Genomic DNA, 24,383 nt, shown 5'->3' on the forward strand with positions numbered 1-24,383 from the left:
TGCTTTGTAAGAATTAACTTTAGTGCTTTGAAATATAATGTTCCTAATCCCTTATCTGTAGTATTGTTATTTTTCAAGTTTCTTCATTTATGTTTCTTATGTCCTCAAGATCTTAGGCATTAGGTTGCATCACCTATATGATGTTTTCATTTTGTTATATGGCCTAATATATTATCTGAAGTATCATGCTTCTTGTCAAGTTTCTTCATCAACTGCTGGAAATAAATAACACTTGACTTTGAGATGTTGCAATTACAACACCACACTTCATTCTATTTTGTCGAACCATCCCTAACTTTTCAGAAAACTGTGTTTGGTGTGTCGTGTACTGCTAAACATTGTTTTACCGATTGAACTGTCTTTTCATTTGTGAAATGGTGGGATGTTGTAATTGCTACGTTTTAAATGTGTTAAAAATGTAAGTTCAGGTAAAGTTTTTGTTGTGTCTGGTAATTAACCCTAAATATTGAGTTGGTTCACCTACTAGGAAAATTAAGCTTTCAAGCAAACAAGTGAAAAAGTTTCTACATGATGATCTGCGCTTTTCTTCCTCTTGCATCAGGCCTTGTAAAGATTTCTTAATGTTGTTTCTTGACTTCCATTTTCTGCATCTGTGCTGTTTTGCCTGATCTGATTAGCCACTCTCATCTTTTTTTGTTGGTCAGACATGCCGATAGAACTGGATCATAGTCGCGTTAACGGAAGGAACCAGAGACTTCTAGATGCACAATTGCAAGCTGAAGCGCAGTTGTTCTCAGTTTTGGATGTGGGCCTATCATGGATACAAGTTCTGCAAAGATGGATATCCTTTTTCTCCATTTAATGATTATATTTAAGAGAAAATATTTCTTCTCAATCATCCAGATTCAAACTATGACCTTGTATAGGAACTCTCTGCTTAGATAGATTCTGTATTATAGTTTTTCTTGATATAGAATAAGTCTTTGGTTTAGGGAAATTTTTAGAATATAATACATTTACTTGATATAGACTAAAGTCTTCTTACTTAGGGAAATTTGTGATATTTTATTAGCAGAGTTATAGTAGTGCTTGAGGATAGCCCAGAAATTAAGGATTTTGCATTCTACTATCTTATGCAATTCATCGCTTCTATCTATTAAAGAACTAAGAGTCAGAAGGAGATGACTTCTTTCAAAAAATGTAAAAGAATAATTTTTGTTAATTGATTTGAATTTTGATTCTTCTCAATACTTCTGTTTGAATGGATGATTCATCAAAATAATGAGTTATTGCCGATACCAACGGTACATTGAGAATGCCATATTTTCTCATTATATATAGTTATATCTCATGTACACCGTATTACTTTCACCATATTTTCTCATTATATACATTTTTTCACCTGTACATAGCTATTAGTAAATATTTTAACAAATTTTTGGTACTACGTACTCCATCTTTTCATGAAAAATAGTTTCATTATGTCATTTATTTTACGATATTTACAGAAAGTAATCTTATTTCTAAAAATAAAAAATTTCTCTCTTACATTTTATCCATTTGTTCTTCCTTTTCTTTTAGTTTACTAATTTCTCACTAAAATCCATATTGTCCACAAAAGAGATTATATTTTATGGTCTAAAGGAGTATTATCTATCTTTGTCTTAAATTAAAGTGTCCCATTTTAAATTATCCTGATTTCCAATAAGTGCATTTCAAAGAGGTAAATATATGAAACCTTAAATACTTTTTTCCAATTTGGATTTCAATTGTATGCATGCATTTATCATAGTATACAAATGTGATGATAAGTTTTTATTGGATTAATTGCCTATAAAAATCATGAGTTTTATCAAATACCGGTTTATTTCATACTGTACTACTTATAACACCAAAATTTTACACATGTGCATAAATTTAACTTCTAAATTGCCTCTAAAAAGGTTATCATGAGATAAATTCGAAATTTTTAAAACTTTATGATTTACTATTTAAATTTTGAAAAATATGGGACCAACCAAAACTTAATCAAACTTTATAGCTTTACAAGCGATTAATCCTTTTTATCTCGACCTGTGTAATTTGATTATTGTCGATACTTGTATAAAAAATCAGAATGAACATTTTAAATGTTAATATAATACTATTAATTATTAATTAATTAAGTACCTAAATCGAAGATGAATTTGGTAACAAGAAGATTGATTAGCGGAAAATGCAATTAATTAAAAATCAACTAATTTTTGTGCTTGAAATGAAAGATGCCCATTACATCGATTAATCCACCAACACTTACTGGATTGCCAATGAAAATCAATTAAAGTAAAAGCATGAATTTAAGGGGGCACCATCGACGACGAAAGTAGACAATAATCAGACCATGGACATCGCGGAAGATGACCATAGACGACAGGGGAAGCTGACACCTTCTGGCCAACTACATCAACAATCCAGTTCCAAAGATAAAAATCAAAATCAACCCAAAATATATCATTTGCAATTTATTGTACATTAGCCCATAATTAGTAGTAGTAGCAAGATTTTTTGGGTTTAAAGACTCAAACAAGTGGATGGCAAAAGATTCGTACATTCAAATAAAGACATCCATACACAATTTACAGAAGGGAAAAAAACCATCCTCGTCCCCAAATCCACACATAGAAAGTAGAGAAATTTCTGTACATGAGACATTATATATTCGTATATATCTCTCTACCGATCAGGAGTATATCGACGTTCACCAGAACACCACAGCCAGTAACGCATTCCAGTTGGAAGATAACCACATGTAAATAGTATCACGATATATAACCTGTGGGAAAACATGACGCATCAGACTACTAGTAACCATATATTGCCAACACCACCACTCAACGAGAACACGACAAACAGCAGGCATTTGTTGTGTTATTTATTTTCTTAAACGAGCAAAGAGTCTGCGTTGCACAATTACATGGATAATCACAAGAAACTGCTCAACAAAGGTTACTCTTTCCGCTGAACAGTTGCGAGGAGTTCCATCATTTTAAAGGATATTGTCATAATCCGACAATTTCAAACAAGCTTTACCTCTATATCAAGTCTGTACAGTTGAGTATCAAAGGCTGCCACTGATTTCCTGATCTTGTATTGAAGCTCGAATCATGAAATTTAGATAATCTCCGATTCAAGAATCTGAATGCTATACTACCTGCAATATTCAGTCATATTTAGGATCAACACTACATTTCCAGCTAATAGGGAATATAACAAAAGCTGACCTCATCAGAAGAATATCTGGTTATTCACATCCACGGCCTAAAACATGAAAAAGGAACCGATTGTTGTTTGTCGAAGCACCTTTGAGCTTCGATCAAGCCCATGAGAAGCCACCTTAAACAGCAGAATCATGTTACACGATTAATAACAAAAGTAATAAAGACTTCATTTAAAGAAAACACAACACTATCACTGACGGAAGAAGGTGACTCTAAGCACATCAATGGTTCTTGGCTATCTTCTGGACAAAGACTAGAAAATTTCAGTCTACAAGTTCTGCCTTCACAAAATAATTTACTAGATGAACAGCATATTGAATTCGTGGGTTAAATTCTTCTGAGCTAAATCTGGAGGTTACATAAAATTACAATTCATAGAGAAACATCAACTCACCACCCAAAATAACAAAGCTCAACATCGCCATATTTCTCAATAATTATAATACTGACATGAGATACGAACGAGTCAAAGGACAAATTGCCAGTATACCATATGTGTTAAGGCTGCATATCTTTCTTGGCTTAGAAACAGTGGCTTCCCCGATGCATTTCAACATCCTGCAAGACGGGTGAAATTAACAAATCAATATTGGCTATACAAAGCATAACCACCCTCGCACGATAAAAAATATGTTGCCAGGTGAAAGTGGTTCTTGCTCTTAGCTGGCGTGATAATTTACATAAAACAAATAAATTTAAACCGAGTGTTTATTCAAATCATTAACTAAATCGTGAATAAGAACCATAACTTCCCTTCAGCTTAGTTCAGTAGTATCAAATCAAAGTAAGCAGTATCACTCAGATAAATATTCAATGATATAGTCCATCATTCGGTACAGGAATCATTAAAGCACAAGCACATAGGACAAATGGAGTCAGAATGTTGAATTTATGGGCATAGCGAGTCCATCAACCCAAATCAGAGGCCCACACTTCAATATATTTACCTCTTCACCAAATGCATCCAAGTAAGGAGAAGGCCAAGGCGCCTGGCGTGCAGATCTCTGAAGCAATATTGTGGTCCTCTGAAATAAATATTTCACACATTAGTACCCTACCCTGAGGATACTAAAAAACAACCAAATAAGAGATGAAAAGGCATATTAGCAGCATGGGATGACAAGTTAAAAAAAATAGTACATACTCTAATTAGAAGGAAGACTCCGATGCCTGCACCGCAATCCAACGCATGTGTCTTACAAGTGCTTGCTCTTTAAAAAATAAACGCAACTTGAGTAAAAGGATAAAAAACAAATAAAGATGCGCATGAATGATCAAAACCTCTCCCATACACATGCACCCTAAAGACCAAAATAAGGTATAAAGTACACAATGCAATTGCAAAACTTGAATAAGTACCTGCAGCAAGTTTTCCAGTTTGGAGAGCATAATGTACCACAAAGCAAGCACAGTGCAGGCTCCTCCATCAAAACTCCACATGCAGGGCAACACTTCCTAAAATACCTGTTTTAACCAGTCAGCCCAGGGATTTTACCAAAAACTGGGGAAACAAATGCAACAAAGAAAGAATAATAAGTCATAGCTCAACCTTTGCAACAGATCATGGTACACATGAGGCAAAAGCATCAGCTTAAATGGGACTGCTGGAGTACATCTCAAAGCCTGAGAAGATTTATGAGCTTCAAACACTTCACAAAAATGGCCCACCCATCTGGAAGCTGTTGATCTTGATACTTCATCATTGATGATGATGTCCAAGGTGGGAATATCGAACATCTTCTCCAGTTCCCCAACCTCCAGAAGCTCTTCCATCATATTAGTTACATACTCCATGTCATCAAGTGTACATGGAGATCTATCCCAGGCATGGGCCTCATCACCAAATGGCATCATGTTAGAGGAGTTTATTAATTTCCAAAGCAGGGCACATCTTCGCTAAGTAAGGAAATGTCAAAATGCGAATCGAATCATAGATATTATGTGAAGAATTAGCAAGGTTGGACTTGAAAAACTTCATAGCTTCTTGATGCTTCCCAATCAATCGGTGTATGTCAGACATTAAATTATCAGAGACCTCCACTTCAGTTTGAAAGCTTTTCTGTGTGCTATAGCATGCAAGTATAGCCTATCACACGAGGTGGTTAAAAGTCATGCACTGCAGCAAGTATGATCCTATTAAATCCAAAGAAAAATCTTGATACCTGGGTGATGGAAACAACATAGAAAACATGTACAAGGGACAAATAAGATTCCTTGCAAGATAGGATCGGCATGGAAGACAGAATAGTGTCCACATAAATGATGAAAAGGCATCATGAGCAATAATAGGTTCATGTGCTTGTCTCCATAGTTGAATATCAGGATACTCTGCTTCCAATTCAGCATTTTCCAAGATATAAAGATAGTATCTGCATGTCATATGGGATGATAAGATACTACAGCAGCCCAAATTAACACCAATTACTTACAAGTGCACGGACACGAAAAACCAGCTATCCAATCATGCATACCACACACACAAAAGCTTCACCACATATTGGGTTTGGGTCCAGAAAATCTTCATCTGGTTATGATAATCTATATATTATAATATGGAGTTCATACACATACAATCACTAAAGAACACGAAAGCACCGCTTAGCTTTGGAATATATGTCCATCAACCATAAGTAATTAGAAGCATTTGATAAGGGAGAAGAAGTAGATGCACTTCGGACCATCCTACCAAATCATATTCATATTGGTAACTATTCAAGCAACAGAAATATTATTTGCTACTATATATCACAATTACATCTTTTACAACAGAATTTCAAAACACCCGATAAGTGCTACTCCCCAAATTTTATTATTTGCTTTGCAACATCAAGTAAATGTATTTAATATGTAGCGGATATAAGAATCCCCAAAATTACACAATAATCCAGTGAGTAGATATACAGGTCAAAACTGCACTTAGAACATCAATAAAAATGTCTTCCCATCGTGGTATCTGAAGAAAAAAAGCAATAAACAGACAGACTCATACCTCCATGCTGGGCAGGAAAACTGGACAATCCATTTGGATTAGTACCAGGCATTAGGGACTTAGCAAACAGCTGGATCCCTTGAAATCTTAGTAAGACAGCCTGAGGAGTTGTCTTTGTGCTTTGAGTAACATCTAACAGCAAGGATAAAATGAAACCACTGGAAGAGTGGAGCTCCTTGTATAAAGAACCAATGCTGTAATTTGGACTCAATGAATTCTTTCTAGATCGAGCTGCAATTTCAGCTGAGATAAGGGAGTACTTCAGCGTGTCCCATATAATCAATGGATGACTTACCCTACCAGTCTCTAAAATCTTAGCTTGTTTAGGATAATACATTGCACATAACAAACGAATGATAGGTTCAAGATTTGGCTTTATCGTTAACTTTCGTGTTGGTACAATTTTTAGACTCTCCTGATCTCCAGCAATATTTGCAGCTGTTTGTAAGAGTGATAAAGCATCTTGGAGGCGAAGAGAATGGCCGGTGGCGGAGAAATTTAAATGGCTACTCACACCTGTAAAATTAATGGTTGAACCAGCAGGCGGCTGAGGTATCCTTGTTTTATCTCCAGGCAAAACTGGCAGTACAGAATTAGCAAGTCCCCGACACACCGGACAAAGGAACTCACCCTGCCAAAACATGAGAACATTACCAAAACCATCTTATTGTCAACAGCCAAAGTTCAGAAAATAGAAAAACTCTACCTGTTCTGGATCCACAATGTGGCCCCCTTCAAATACAATTCTTCTATTGAATCTGTAAAACATGGACAGGAAATTACACTCCTATTAAAGGCAAGTTTATATGCCAATAGAGGTACCAAATGAAAGATCAATCACTAAGACTTATGAGGAATACTTATAAGCTTAAACACACTGGGCAGAAGAGTGACTGCTTTTCTAAAACAACATTTCTGGTGAGCAGTGAAATCCAAGATGCCCATCCAAAGCATATAAATAGATTTCACAGGAATCTGAGACCAGCAGGGGTGCACCTTAATTATGATTAGTATTACATCATACTTTCATTCTTCTCATTTGATAAAGAAGTGTTATAAGAAAAACATCGATCAAGAAGGAAATAAATGAACTATCCTTCGATGAGTCACAAGAGGAGCGAATCAGAAAAGGTTAATGATTGTTAGGATAATATCCCAAGGAATGTATCTGGGGGGAATATTAAGGGACTAGTTGATCTAGAAAATAAAAAATTGGAATACCAAGCAACCAGATAGAATAAATAAGAATGCAACGTCATACAATGAATTACAGAAATGGAGAAGGGGACCTGATTGAACAGCTGGAAAACAGTTTTCAGAGAAAAACAAATTCGAAGGGCCAAAAATTGGTAGCAGGTTTTTGCTATTACCAAACATTTACAAAGTGGCACTTTCTAAGAAGATATTCAAGACCCAGGATGAAGTTGAAGAGCCAGGCTATTGGTGTTCAAGCAGCAATTCACTATCAGAATGAGAGCATGAAACAAGATTAGAGACCTATTACATTGCAATATGATGTTAACCTTTAACTACAACCAAGAGGCATTGTGAAAATGTAATAAACCAACTCCGGTAAACAGGCAAATATTTTTGTCACCACAGTGATGGAGATTAGAACATTTGCATGAGAGAGATGGTCATCGACCTCAAGTTATGTACAAGAATTAAAGAAGTTTCTATATCTCCATGGACTGTATGTTAAAGGTTCCCATGATGTGAAAAGTAGCAAATCACATCCAAAATTATTGTCAGAGAAAGACATGATAACCAGGTGTAGTTCAATAGCAAATCAAGATTCTAATCATAACAAGTCAAGCTTATGCAATTGAGACAAAAGCTACAATTGTTCATAATGCAGGTTTTTTCCTTATGTTCCAATCTTAACAAAAGAATTAGTTATTGAAAATCATTTGTATTGTTGTATCAGGTACTTCCTGTCACATACAAATAATCCAGAATATGATAAGAGGTGATTTACTAGTACTACCGTGAAATATGCGCTTCCATATACATAAAACACTAAGAGCTATGGTTCAATCTTTATCCCAATGGTTTGGATGAAAAAATTTAAGCAAATAACAGGATTTTAACATGCCTAATTCATCAATTTCTTCAAGTTAATACTCTCAGCGATCTGTCAATGACTCAATAATAAAGGCAAAAAGTGTGTTTCAATGCTGAAAAGAGGGGAAGAAGTGGGGATCATATAGGTCTACCTCTCCTTAGTGATGATAAATAGCGATCCAGACATACTTTATGCACAGCATGTCCACATGAAGAAACATAAATTCCATCAGCATCAGTGGGACCAAAATTATCATATCTGGGATGCAGTACACCAGGTTTCAATTTCATCCAATCGCTGCAAGAGCCGTTCTCTGAAGCCAAGGGGTTATCCCGTGGCTCTTTCGACAAACCAGCCATGTATTTACCAAGCAGAAGAGATTCGGAACAGCCGCTTCTTTTGCTACTGCTTACAGTGGTTGAACAATTTTCAGCATCTTTGCGAGAATCAGAACCATTTGTACTGGATTGGAACCTTCTTATTGACAGATACATGTCCTGTTCCAATGTCTCAAAAGATGATGTTTTGCTCTCCCTTGTGTCCTTCAAAACAGAAGGTAGTTGAATATTCTTAATGGTAGGGAATCGTGCTTTGACATACTCCGTAAAAGCATTCACTTCCTGCGGTTGTCCAGTAGAAGCAAAATCATTTAGAGCACTCTGAACCATATTTTCAAACTGAGACAACGAGACCTCAGAGCTATCAGGGAGACTGCTTTGTGATAAAATATTGATCGGGGTCTTATCATCCGAGACAAGCTCTTTACCAGACCGGCTAACTCGATCCCATAAAGGAGGGCCATGTTCAACCAAACTCAATAGCCTGGATTTCTTCATTCCAAAGTAATATAGAGTCAGAATGACATCATGCTAGATTTATTTAATGTTTATTAGCTTAAGGTTAGATGGTGTGCACTGAAATCATAAGAATCAATTAGAATCTCCATGACAAAAATAACACCAGATACATTCACTTACTTGGAGAAGAACCAAGTATGATACTGGATTCTTAGACTTAGGATCATGGCACAGGGAGCAGGTTACTTGAGCGGACTCCTGGGTGTCATTACTAACTTCAGAATCACATACTTCTTGGTCGGGGTTGGCGTCTTCCATCTCATCATCTTTGCTGGAATTAAAGCTCTCCAGAAACTTGGATTGCTGGGCTCTCATCTTTTCCTGTACAGGTTTTAGATATGATGAGCATCAGAAAGTGCATATTCTCCTACTTCACATAAAAGCATTAAAGGCAAACACAAAGACCGATGATTGTCATAAAAAATCATTGTAGGACTTCCGTAACTAGAAACAATGTCATTCAGAAAAACTCCATCTCAACTTTATTCAAGTTACAACCAACCAAACAGTTAGCACCAACAAAACAGCCATCAGATATTAGAGCACCAACAAAACAGCCATCAGATATTAGAGACAGTTACTGCAAAGATGAAAGAGACACACAAGTTGGAGCAAATAATCTTTAAACATAAATATCCCAAGTGCACTTATGCATCAACTGAGATAACAACGAACGGCTGGGTGTTTTCATATACCAAAAGACTCCATAAAAGTGGACAGCAGAACTTTCCATATTACCCAATAAGCATAGTACTAGTATTAAATTAGCTGACTCAAGTAATACATCAAAAACATAAATAAAATGTCTTACCAATATAGCAGCTTGTCTCTCACGAGACTTTGCTTTGCGTTTTTCACTATCATCTGATACATCCATGTCGCTAGCATTATCATTCGAAATAGATTTTGAAAATTTATTAGCTAATTGTGGTGCAAGTTTCTGCAATTTGGTCATGCATGCTGGTTCAAGTGCCACAAAGGCCTTGATTAAATCCATAACTACAGATGACAGATTAAAATCCCCAGCTTCCATGAAGTTTTGTGCATTTTCTTTCTCATGCATCCGCATCAAAATGACAAGGAGTGACAACAAGCTCTGATCACCATATTTGTTGGTAGGTATTTCTTCACTGGCAAATGCCAAAACTGGAATGATGTCACCCACAAAACAAAATGGGTCACCCAATTCTTTCTGCAATCGACAGACATCCAGTGCAAGGGCCAACAAATGCAATGCAGTTAATAGGACACCATCCGGAGCACGCGGGGTAGCAAGCTTGTCAGAGAAAACACCATAAAACAGAACTGCACGAACAATTTGGAGAAGTGTCTTACAGGTAGCTATTTTAGCTATGCCCCTGAGAGGAGGATAAATTTTTGTCCATCTAGGAAGTTGAGTGGACAATGCCGAAACATTACAAAACAACAAGTATCTCTCTTCTGCTGCTTGTTGATCTCTCAAGTTCCAGCGAGGATGATATAAATCAAGGTCCTTCCAGTATGACGATCTTAGTTTATACATGCCCTGAAATTACTAAAAGTCAACACAACTGCATTGCACTTTACACCAATGACAGACGTGATACTTCAATCTCGTACCTGTGTCATGCCAGATGGGTGAGAATATTCGGCAACTCTATCCAACACTTCTTGAAATTGGTCAGCTTTTGAAAGATCTCGAGGAAGAGACTTCACAAGCTGACTACGAGTAGCATCTCCAATAGCAAGCTTGTACACCAACTCTCTTTGTAAGCACTCTGCAGTTGTCAGCCCACAAAATCTTCGCTCTTTCACAATTTGTATCAGAAGAGTGAGCATTTCAGCAACAAGGGTCGGTTCATGCCTGAAAATTAAATTGCAAACCTATTTCCATGATTGAAACCCATGTTGAGGGCCACAGATAGAAAATAATGGAATATACAAGCATGACACAGATAGAAAATAATGGAATATACAAGCATGAATTATCTAGAATTGTGCAAGCCTACAAGGGGGCAAGGATAGCAAATAGTGGAATGTACAAGTATGAAATTATCAGAAATTGGGTAAACCACTGAGCTAACGTTAATCAATATCATCTGGAAAACATCACTGCTTAAATACGTTTTCATTCTCCGAATAATGTTAAGGAAGAAGCAAATACTTGTTAATATATGCTTTTGTAATGTCGTAACCTGATCACTATTAAGAAGGTAATACAGGAATGTTGTGTGAAATAGCGTGTCTCCCAATAGTTTTGGACATCAACGCCTAGTAAGGAAACACGAGCTCTTCGCTAATTGACTAGTTCAAGCTTTATACTTGCACATAAAATATATCTTCAGAGTTCAGACCATTCTGAAACAGAAATTTCATGCAACAGCGTCCACTCATTAAGTAGGAAAAAATCATAGGTTCATAATAGTTTTGCTTTGTAGCATAAATTGCTGTTTGTAGTGCTCTACCACATCTTAAGCAGGAATAATCCCCAAATATGTGCCTAGGAATATTAAGTAAAACGAAGATAAGGTGAGAAGCATGTTTCTTTGTTTTGTACAAAACAATAGTAGAAGAAAGTCGAGAAACATTAGATGCAGCACATATACAAACTTGTTGCAGGGTTAATAGAAGATGATAGGAGATCGTTTCTCAATAAAAAATTGTACAAAAGAACAAGTTCAAGAAGAAACTACATACTCACTAGACTGATCAATATTGAGAGTGGTATAGTTTGATAACCCAAAACGTTCAAGGATTCTTTGGACAAAAAGATCTGGTGGAGCTAAAGCAGCACAACACTGTAGCAAGAAGAGATCAGGTTCTTGGCCTTGCTCCGACCTGCATCAGGAAACCAAAGGGACTAAGCAATTCCCAGATTATGGAAAAGCAAAGAGAATTATTATCAGTAATACCACCAGTTGCGGCAATACATACCAGCGGACTGCACGGTACCATTCACTAAATAATAAGGGAGCATCCCCATTACTGCGCCACATTCCAGCATGAACCTGTGCACAGAACACCCTTATTCGCAGGGGATGCTCCATGACAAAGGAAGAAAACCCACAAGGGTGAGACCCATCCAGAATCTGGCAAAGGAAATCATCATGTCTGACAAATGAGTGATCTACAGAAACAGAATCAGTACTAAGGACGTGCAACGATCCTTCACCGAAACTTTCTTTAAGTGCCCTCCGCAAAGCATTGAAAGGAGTCGGTGCAGCGGAATGTGTACAGATATTTCCTGTGATCCAACATCATATGTGATGTCAGGCCAATCTGATAAACTCAGAACTCGCAATCCTTCCGGTTCGGAAGAACTCTCCCCTTCGATGATGTTATCATCAGTACCACAATTCCTTAGTTGTCCCATAGGCTGGCTACTGTCAAACCCTACACCAAGATTCAAGCCACCATGAGATGGTAAAAATATATTATTTTCTAAGAGCCTCATTTAAATTGGTAGGATAACTACCTGATGAAGTGGATGATTTAAATATGTGTCTGCCTCTTCTAAACCTCGAGAGAGTTCTTTTAAAGCCAAAAAGTTATTGCCAGAGCCATCACTTGTCTTCAGAGACAAGGCACTGAGAGGACCCAATGTGTTGTCGAGTCCCAGCCAACTCTCAAGAGATCTCAAGCACTCATATACTAACCACAAAGCAGATGATGGAACAGGAAAATTATCAGCAGCCTTGACCTCATGGTCAACTGCACCCTTAACTGTAGTACTACTGACAGAGCTTTCTTGAGATAGCCTTCCTACTTTGGCATGTCTCAGGCTGTCTTGGTCTTCATGATGTTGTTTATACATGCTGATAAATGTTTTATTATCATCGTGAACACTGACTGAGAAGGCTCCAGCCACTTGAAGAGAAAGAATGCTAGATATGGAATGACATAAAACAAAAGGCAAATGAACATTCTCGTTTTCATCTTCTACGTGACTGCCCGTCTCTCTCTTTTGAGTGTTCATCCCTTGTGCAGAAGCCAAGAGTCTCATCCAAACTCTAGCCAGATCTCGTCTGCGTTGGCATAGATAATTGGGTACAACAGAATGGCTCATGACAAATCTAATATCTTCAACCACGCGAATAGTAGTTTCATATAGGTGTGCCCACTTATTAACCTGCAAAACAGCTACATTTAAACTTTTCCCAGTCTTAATGAATTCAGAGTATCAGGACAAAGATTCAATAATACTACCATCTGCATACTTTAATTGCAACAGAAACTAGACCACAGATTGAGCCATGCCATTAATTTAATCATTTCATTCAGCTAGTGTGGAAACATAGGCTGGGTAATCAAAATAGTTTATAACTGTCTAGGACTTATAATTTTTTAAATTTCGCTCAACATCTGTTCACCAAACATTTCAACTTGGTTAAAGATATGCGGTAAGATTATAGAAGGCTTGACCTAACAAATTCAGCCAGGAGAGAAACTTACTAATCCATGTGTTTCCATCACCATTAGGTGATGGAAACAGGATTTTCAATTATAAGATAATTTTCCGAATTATAAGGAAACAGGATTTTCAATTCCCTTACTAAGTATACTTTAAACATAGTCATAAAGGTCAGATGCTTCATCTGAATCTGAGGTAAAAAGAATGCAAGTGACGGCTCTATCAATACAAGTATGTGGATGGTAGTATCCTTGACGTGCCATTTAAAAATACAACCCTCTGCATACTCTAAAACCTAACAAGCCTATTAATGTTCAATTTATAACAAAACCGTAACTATTTAAGCCCATGCACAAACGGGCTCAACTTCATCTGAAATGAAAGCACAATGAGAAACAGTAATAGAAAGAACAAGAAAATAACTATTAATTCGCCACTGTACTTTTTTCCAGGAATAACCAACCATGGTCGCTATCAGATATCGTATGGGAAAATAAAATGAGTGATAAGATAACAGCATATTTCCCAAGTTACAATGTAGTAAATCACTTCACATACTAAAATAATGAAGCACATGGAGCACAGATCATTGCAACAATTTAGAACACAATAACTATCGCGACATGACACATGAGGGTATTCAATCAAAAAGCCAAGGTGAAGACCATCAACATCTCCAGAAATGCTTCAAATAGCATGCAACCCAAAGCCATACTTATTGCAATCTATTAGGCCATACCGTCATACTTCATTGTACGTTAGATTTCTTGATTATCACCAAAGATGTGAAGCATCAATCATTTGATACGTATGTTTAGATTATCATCATCCTACATCCCTCAGGTATTTTGTCATATTTCACATATTTTCAATATGATAAGCAATCACTGTAGCAGACATCGGAAAACGTGCTGAGAAAAAACTTGCTTGATTCTTATAACTTTATCCATGCAGTTCAGAATAATATAAGCACAAGAAAGCATACCAGCAGCTTTCCATCTTCACCAGAGCAATGAGTGAATATACTTCCCAAACATTGCAACAGCATACCTAGCAGATTCATTTCCTCTACAAGGCGTGGGGTAAGAGTTGGTACAGTCAAAATTTGGACGGAGAATGTTGACAAAAGTGGATACTTTTTGAAAGCAGTGTCAGTGCCCTCATTTATGGCTGCAGTTACGATACATGGGTAATATAGTACAAAAACTTTAGAAAATTCATATTTAAATATTGGTTCCCCTAACATTTTGAGAAGTAGCTCTTGGAGCTTCGCAACCACACTAGCGTTCATGAACCTCTCAGACCTCAGCAGAACGTCCAATAAACCTGCTGAAGAATATACTCTCTGAGAAATAAAACTTAGCAAACTTTCACTGTGTTTACAGAAATCCAAAAGCATCCCCACCACACTGGAGGTCAGCTCCTCGGCACACTTTTCAGCAGCATGACCAACCACTCTAGGACTCTGTTCGGAGACATTTCTTGCAGAAAGAAATTTTTTCTTTCCAGTAAGTAAGTAAAGAATCCAGGACAGGCCCCAACGATTCTGCAACATGCTTGGGGAGTGGTTGAATCTGCTCAGCACCTTGTGCTTTGAACAAAATCCTTCACGTTTCCATGCAGTAATGTCCCCACAATCACAGCACCCACCACCAGTATATATGACAGAGTAGTCGTGGTCCTTGTGATTTCCATTCTCAAAACAAGGAACACAAATCGCACAAGTAGGGTCATGCTCACATGTCCGGCAGCGATATGCAATATCATTATTCCCCCAAACAGCCCCACAAACACCTCGCTCATTATCACTCATTTTCTCCAGCTGCTCCAGTGCCACTTGTGGCTCACCCTCAAACATCAACCACTGCAACCAAATTTCACTCTCGTGAAATGTATCAGTATCCACCTCCTCCTCTTCAGCTGGCAATATAGCGGAAACCAACTGTCCAACAAGGGATCTGTTACTCCTTGCAAATTCAACAATTCCTCGAGGTCCTAGGTTCAGTTTGTCCCTAGGAATATCCAGCCGCAAAGCCTCTGGAATAAATAATGAAGAATTCATATATAAAATGAGGGATTCACGTGGACCTCTACAGATTCAGAGCAACAAGGAGCTTCCTAAAAATAACTAAACAAAAATTTTTCAAAATAAATACTAGTAACAATTTAGACTGTAACTAGATCATTCAAAAAACCATTCATCCTAAATAACAATTTATTCCAAATTCGAGCCTCACTTGAGCACAAACAGATAACACCAAAGTGCATAAATTTTCACAAGTAACACAATCCCTCAGATGGAAAATTCAATATTAGAATTCATCACCAAGAGCTAGGGTTCTCCCTAAAAACTTCACGTTCCGGAATAATTCTCGTATTCTAATCATATTCAAGTACTACTACAAGATAACTAAAAATTCTATCCAATATAAAACACCAAACCCTTAATGACACCAATTACAGTTCAGCTGGCGCAAAGACTCCAACCACTAAAACGATCTTCACAAAACACCTAGCGCGATGAATTTGTCAACAGCAGGCGAAGTACCAACCTGAATAAGGAGATCAGAGTGCGTCACAACGGCGGATTCCGGCGGTGAATCAGTCGCCATTCGAAACAGCTTCCTAACCCGAGCGATGCAAGAACAGTTGTTAAATCCGCAGGTATCACTCTCCAGGACTGAAGCTCAGCCTCACTCCAGACGCCCAAACACATATAAAGAGGTGCCAGAAAGTGCATCAATTTTTGCGATTCGCAACGAATAATCTAAAAACCCTATGCGAGAATTCGATGATCTTCCAGATTTTGGAGTGTGTGTTTGTAGATGGCTGGGTTTGTACGTGTCGCTGCTTGAGTTGTAAAGGGAAATGACGGTGTAGCGTATACCTCACTGGAATCGTGTGCATTTTTACATTTGTAGATAGGGTTATTTGTAGTATTTCAGTTTTTACAAATGCAAACAGAAAATATTCAATTTTATTTATTTCTATACATTTGTGTGGATTGGAATTGTGATTGATTTTCAATAAAAAATATGAGGGATTTTGGTAAATATATATAGTGGAAATTGGCGGTCAAGATTAAATCTCTCAGTGATGTCAACTCTCGTGTACAAATATGTCAATCGAGGTATATATGACAACTCGGTGTGTAAAATTAAATGTCAATCGAGAGTATTAACGTAATAGGATTTTGTTATTTATAACCACTATTTTTTCTATTTAAAAAAAAAATCTCAAACTTTGGACTCATATAGCAATAATTATCTTAAATTAAATTATTTTTTCACAAACATATAGTATCAAATTAAAAATAATTATATAAGGGTTCAACGAGATTTAATTATGTATAATTGGATGACAATATTTATTTGAAATTTCATATATTTCGATAATTAGTAGCAACCTAGTTATAATAAAATGTCAATCTAATCGATTTGACTTGTTAGGAAAGAAACTTAAAAAAAGATCAAAATGGTTGAAGCTAAAATCTAAACTCAACGGATGATCTTAGCGGTCCGTTGACCCCAAGTTAGCGGTTACCTAAGGTCCAACAACCCATGTAAAGCGAGCCACACGAGAATTTCCAAGAGTAGCCACGACCTGCTGAAATGAAGTCAATAGCCAGTGAGTTCACGGCATACGCTGTCAAATTGGGTACCGTGGATACCCGATCCAAAATTTCGGTCTCGATCCGAATTTCTTAAAATTTAATATCGATACCCTATCCAAATCTGATTTCGGTATCCAGTCGAATAATTGGATATCAAGTCCCGATTTTAATTTGATTTTCTATTTTATTTTAAATTAACTACAATCATTGAACATGTTTATTCATTAAATAATTATTTCAGCCACTAATTTCCCATAATGACTTAATTGAAAATGTAACAGTTGATTTATTACTCCCCAATAATGATATGGCTGGATTGGTAAGATTTTACGTATTTAATATATGCAAATGGAGTACTATTATTGAACTATAGTAATTACCGAATACATCATATTTTGTTTTAAAAATAGAACTTAAATTCACTATAAATTACAATTAATTGAAATATAAAAAACTATATAAATGGCCTGCACATTTATCTAATTATCATATTTAGAAGTCAAACACTAGCAAACTGGTTAAAATGTATTAATCTCATAATAAATACATAATTTATTAATTTTAAAAAATTGGATAATTGTATACTGATCGGTATTGGGTAACCCTGATACAAAATCCAATATTTTAAATATCGATCCGATAACCCAATTTTTTTGGAAAATGGTATCTATCCATTTTCGAATCCATATCCATTTTGAAGACCTAAATTGAGGTGGATGTGTGTAGCCCTAATTCGAGCAAATATTTGCTTAGAGCTACAATTACTATCAAATCAGAAACAAGCCCCCAAAATTATAAATACTTCTCACAATGCAACAATGAATAGGTCCAAAATTCAAAATCAATTCCTCGTCATTTTTCATCCATCTATCACTTGGAGATGAGATCAAGGAATAGAGGACGGAAGCTTAAAATCGGTTTTTCGGGTTTTATTTAGTTGTTATTTCAAGTGTAGATCATTTAATATGATTGTTGCTACTTTATCTATGAGTAGCTAAAAAAGACTTTCGTCCCACCATCAACAGCGCTTTAAGCTCTCGTTAGAAAAATGATACGCGATCCGTCCCAAGGTAATTGGGGTATTGCGCACGGGGTTTAAGAAATTATTTTGTTAAAGGTTAAAGTGGAAAGAAAACTAGTAAGAAAATGAAGATAGAGTAAAGTAAGAGAATGAATAAAGTTTTTAAAAAAAAGAAAATGATACTATTACCATGGGACAAACAAAGAAATACGACTCAACTATCTTAAGATGGATGAAGTATTTAATAGTAAAGGTGGAGAGAAATAATAATGCAGAATTATATTGTTTGTAATTTTTTTCCCTCGTAATTCAATATCTCGATGCGATCATTGGCGATACTATCTCTACGTGTATACATGCGGTTATTTATAGTGTTAAATAGATCATCAAACACCACTACCCAAAACATCAAGATATTAGGTGATGAAAAACTCACACATATTAACAAGTCAAAGTAGTGCATGACTATAAATTCCTCAAATATCAAATAAATCAACAAATACTCTTTGATGTTTGGCCGAAAGAAGAATGTTGATGTCCCGCCTCTAAAACTACGTTAAGATCAAGAGTAAGTGCAACATAAACCCAAAAAATGTGACAGTTGGAGACATATGACCAAGCTACAAAAGATTATGGGGCTAAGAACAATAAAAGTTACAACAGTTATGGGTGAACATTCGGGTTTCGGTAGAATTTTGCCCAAACCGAACCGAAACCGAAAAATTAAAAAAGGTATAAATTAATTTTTTTTTTGGAGTTAATATAGGGCGTTTATATATTAAAGAAACATACTTATTTATTAAATATGTATATATGTGTGTACAAATTCATATGCATCTATATCATATCATTTTGAATGAAAAATATTGAAGACACCTTTTAAGAAGTTATAAAATTTAGTTATAAATTAAAGATTCACTTATTTCGATTTAATCGATCGTTTCTCAGTTACTTATAAATTGAAGATTCAGTTATTTCGGTTTAACTGGTTGGTTCTTGGTTATCTATACATATATAAAGCCACAGTTTTGGTTGGCCCACTTTTCTCTCCAACTTTAATGAAATTTATATTGATCGTATCATATAATTTTTAGGGTTTTTGGCCTTAAAAACCAAAAACATTCCCCGAATTCCGGTTTTTCCCACGAACTATGAATTGGATTTTAAAACGCAGCGAACTAGGCACTTCGTTCAAGATTTCCCGAGCAGACCCTAATGGCACATTTCCAGCGCTGAAAAGTCCAACGTGGCCAGCCGCAAAAGGACTTGGAAGTCGGTTTTCTGAAATTTAAACGATGTAGTTTTACACTTTCCGTTCTCATTTAAAACACTACACAACTCTCCTAAACCCTAAAATTCGAATTGGAGGTCTGATTTTGTTCATCCTCACTTCGAATTCAGCCATCTCCGTTCCATCTCAGGTAGGCAAATCAATTTTGTGAGTTTACATTCCATCTTCGTGACTTATAAGGCTAATTTCATGCATCGGTTATAGTGTGAAAAGCGTTATAATTTGTTGGGTCTAACACGTTTCCTAAGCAGAAGTGTGTGAAAGAAAAATCGCTAGATCGAGGAAAGTAGCTGAAGGAGATGGTCTAGCGAAGGAATGAAGTAAAGTGAGCAGGATTTAAAAGAAAAGAAGGGCGTGACGAGGGAGTCAGTAATAGCCGAGGGCAACAAAGTCTTATCTATACCTCGTTGGGCCCCACTCCAACGCCTATATATAGAAGAGCATGCAACGCATCATGGATATCACTTTTTTCACTCTTCTTAGCTCACACACATTACACACACTTGGGAATGGGAGATCTGGAGTAGTCGGTTCGAAGGTTAACTTTCTTTAGAAGTTTCGCCCGATTCTGTGTACTCTTGTCCGAGTGTGGACGAAGATACAGATCTCTCTAAATTTCGAGTTGTTTTACTCTTTTTGTTGTGAACTTCACTTTGGGAGTCGACTTGGTTGTTGATATTACTCCGTTACCTTTCCGCTTTAGTTAGATTTAGCGTTTAGTTGTTAAATTTCAAGTTGATTTACGTAGATCTCGCTGCTTTGAAGTTTATTTTCACAAGTATTATGTCGATCTCTATTTTATTTTGATATTGTGGTGCTTGATATGGGAATTTGGTGATAGATCTGTGGGTTATTTGTAGTTGGAGGTTGTTGTTCAGAAATCTGAAGTGATGAAGTGTTTTTGTTGGTTGGAGTTTGTGTTGGACGCTTGGATCCGGAGTGGATTTAGCGTCTGAGGAAGGTTGGATCCGAAAGTGAGAAAAGGAAGTTGTTAGATGGATTAGAGTTTTCTTCTTGTTTTCTGTTTTACTTCGTCTAGCGTCTGCAGATCTGTTCAACTCTTCGTTGATTATACATTAATTTGACTTAGAATTTTTTTGCTCTGTTTTGATTTCGTTCATGTTGATTTTCTTAAGAGTTTTTATGCAATTTGGTTGTTGAAAATGATGTCAGCTGTTAGTTAGTACGAGAGTTAGTTATTACATGCCTTTTCGTCCATTCTGCTTTTCGAGTCATGGTCCCCACAGTCGGTTTGTTTCCTAGGTCTAGGTAAGTAGAGTAGTTCTCTTAGATCTAGTGTTTGAGTAGTTATTTTCTCGCAACGTTCTCTGCTATTTCGCTTAGGTCTAGTTATTAGCGTAAGAGTTTTTAAGATTCCCAAGTCAAGTTTAATTTGTTTTCCTCAACCCAAAAAAATGCGTGGCAGCAGCCAACACCAAAAACAAACTCAAATCCTTGAACATGAGTATTACGCATCCTTCTCTGTGGGATCGATCCCTACTTCCCTATACTAGGTTTAGTAAAGTGGTTGAGGGTTTTTGAAAGAAGTGCTCTGTGTGTCCGACGACCTTAGGGATTTCCTGCGACCAACGAATTCCTAGACCGCGTGATCTAGTGGATTAGCTGGACCTAGGGAACCTGTTATTTCCTTTTGAACGCAATACGAACATAAGACGTACTTTTCAGTGACCATCCTCACAAACCATAGGTCGATTCCTTTCGTAAATAAGTTGTTTGGGGTGGTCGAAGTACAGAAGAATCGAAGCCACGCCGGCAACGAGGATGGGTAGCAACGCACCGCTGCAGTGGAGGCTGCACAAGGCCAGCAGCAGTGACAGCGACGGGAGATCATTGCGAGATGAGACCACGTGAATTGAACAGGATCTAGACGAGGGCGGAGGCTGGACGTGAGCTTCCCCGGTGGTTGCATCTGATCGTGAGGGCGGGCCGAGAAAGAGAAATGAAAGAGAGATGAGAACAGAGTTGTAGGCAGCGGAGGCAGGGACGCCGGCGATGGCGCTGAAGCCGCCGTGAATTCGGGTGGAGACGGCAGCGCGCGGCTGTGCAGTGTGCACAGAGAAATGGGGAAGAGATGTGGAGATGCTTATGTATTTTGTTTAAATATTTGTTTAAGTTGTGTTTTATGTGTAAAAGTTGTCATTTTTTAAGAAAGAAATTTTTTACTGTATGTAGTATTTTTCCAAATAGGATCCAAGTAATCACTTTAATGACAAATAGGATTAAAATTGACACATAGACAAACCGGGTCTGGCTGTTGACCCGCCGAGGAAATAGCGAATGAAGTGAAAGTTCGTGGTTTTAAAATCCAATCTCATAGTTCGTGGGAAAAACCGGAATTCGGGAAAAGTTTTTGGTTTTTAAAGCCAATTACTCATATCATATAAACATTTATTTCAGGTTTTCATTGTTTTAATACATGAAAAGCAATTTCAAATTATAAAAACAGGTTTAAAGACTGATGTAAAGTTACAAACATGTAAGATCCAATAGATGTGAAACTGTTTTTAAAATTACTTCTTAGACGATAAGCCAAACGATCTAAACTGTCTAAAGTAAAGTGGTGCAATATGAATGACAGGAAGTTAAGCTGCCAGATTCTTGAATTGTGTGAAGTAAAGTGGTACATTTCACATTCCTTTATACATCTATCATCTAAAATAGGATATCTTTAGCTTTGGTCTTTAACCATTCAATCAACTGAATTCCTGCACAAAAACAAACGTGAGGTAGGAAGTAATAAGACCAAAGTAATAAGATCCAATAGATATATTAATAAGTCAAAAACAAACACGAGTGAGGGAGTAATAAGAAATCGTACAGACCTGATTTTAGTTGACTAATACAATGAAATATTTAAAAATAAACCTCAAGAAAATTAAATTGACAGGTATACACTTTAATAATTTGACAAATATTGCTTATTACACATGAATCCATTTAAAAACTAATTTTAATCCAATTATCCAAAGGATATATGTAATATCAGATTCAAATTCAAATTTCAGATAATGAGCCAAAACACACATACTCCTCTATATATAGAACAGAAGACAAGGACCAAATGCAATGACCATTTCAAAGTCCAAATCCCAACAATGCCTTCTTTGTTTACTTTGCTCAAAGATCTTCAACCATACACTTCCAAGTGGGTAATCAAAACTAGATGTTTTAGAGCATATGAAGTTGCTGGAGGAAGCAACAAGACAAATATAAGCTCCTTTGATTGTATTCTTGAAGATAAGGAGGTATACATCTAAATTTACAGTTTTATTATCAGTAATAAGATATTTTAAAGTTTTACATATTTTTATTGCAGGGGGCTCAGATTCATGCAAGTTTCCCACGTGATATAATCCACGTGATATAATGCATAAATTCAAAGACCAAATCAAAGAAAACAAAGTGTTATGAATTCGCGATTTCTTTGTGAATAGAAACCGTGTAACAAACAAAGTTACTACAAACGAAAACCGCCTATTTATGAACCTGAAAACTGAAGTTCTTGAAGTGGAAGACTTAAAATTTCCAAAACATGTCTTCCAGTTCAAGAATTTCAAGGAAGTGGCAGAGATAAAAAGAATTGATAAGGAGCCACTATTTGGTAGAATTCTTTTTACCTCTAGTGATTTTTGTTAAAGCTTTATACAAATTATATACAAATTTAATTTATTTATTGTCACAGATATAATGGGTGTTGTGGTGGATACTGGTGAAAGTGTAGGTTTTTGGTGTTGTGTTAATTTAAGGGTGTATCAAACTGAGCAGGATGAAAATCCCAACCTAGCTGAGTCGTTGGCACAACAATCGGAACTTGGTATCAAATAAATTTCCTCAACCCACTTCTACTGGCTAGTATAGTGGAGGCAAGGGTCGAATCCCACAGAGATGGACACGTTAAGATAATCATAGTGATAGTTTGGAAGGGTTTTGGTTAGCTACCACGCTTTTGGGTTGAGATTATACCTAGACATAAATTAAAAGTGGTACTTTACTGACCGGGTGGCGTGAAAGTGACCGACATGTGGTTGTGTACGTGAAAATAGGGGACAAGGTGTCTCAGAGACATGTGGAAAGTAAACAGTTACTAAATAAGGTAATATGGAATAACAGAGGATATGTTGTAACAGCTCGGATTTCTAGGGTACAATAAATACGGCGACTGCTACCAAGTCGGACTTAAAAGCACTAAGAACATAGGCTAGGGTTTCATTTAAAGAGATTTGGCCAAGGTATTAAACGAACTATCAAAGCAATAAGTCAACGGTTTACTCAAGAAAATCAATGAAGAATAGATACCATAAACTATGATCAAAAGTCAAGGGTTTAACATAAATTCAACAAAACACGATATGTCTCGATCTTCTAATTCAAAAGGAATAAGTTCAAAACAACCAAATGATAATAATAAGTTTCTTAATTCAGCGGAAGCAACCAAGAGAAAGTGAAGCCATGTATGAAGACACGACCACACTCGAAGTTCAAAATATCCATCTTATTTAATTAAATTTGCTCAACACCCGCCAACGCTCGTCGCCGTTCAACCTGCACATAAGGAAAACACATGCGGGGGCTGAGTATTTTGAAATACCCGGTGGACTCATGCCAAAACATTTTATTAATTATGTCACCCTTACCATAGTGAACTCGAGTTTTTGCAGTTATCAAAAGAAATATCATCGAGTATCACAAAAATAATTTCATAGACTGGCCAGTCAAACAAATTCCCCAATTTCCTCATCAATTTCCACAATCACAACATTTCCATGGTGCGACGAAAGTGTGGCCACACTTTTCGCCCACGAGACCGGCCGACTAGCAAGGACGGCTCCCGATCCACCGTGTACACTAGCCTGGTAGGGTTTGCGGCCCTACTCGGACCCGAATTCGTTTATACATATCCAAAGCCCTATAGCCCAAT

The 24,383-nt window shown here is 36.7% G+C and overlaps 1 pseudogene; it reads right to left on the bottom strand.

Moving 5' to 3' along the window:
• Window positions 1–2,508: 2,508 nt before the first annotated feature.
• LOC125198664 lies at window positions 2,509–15,005 on the bottom strand (annotated as a pseudogene).
• Between the last annotated feature and the right edge of the window lie 9,378 nt (window positions 15,006–24,383).

Source organism: Salvia hispanica, unplaced genomic scaffold (assembly GCF_023119035.1).
Source record: "Salvia hispanica cultivar TCC Black 2014 unplaced genomic scaffold, UniMelb_Shisp_WGS_1.0 HiC_scaffold_181, whole genome shotgun sequence".
NCBI classification, from domain to species: domain Eukaryota; kingdom Viridiplantae; phylum Streptophyta; class Magnoliopsida; order Lamiales; family Lamiaceae; genus Salvia; species Salvia hispanica.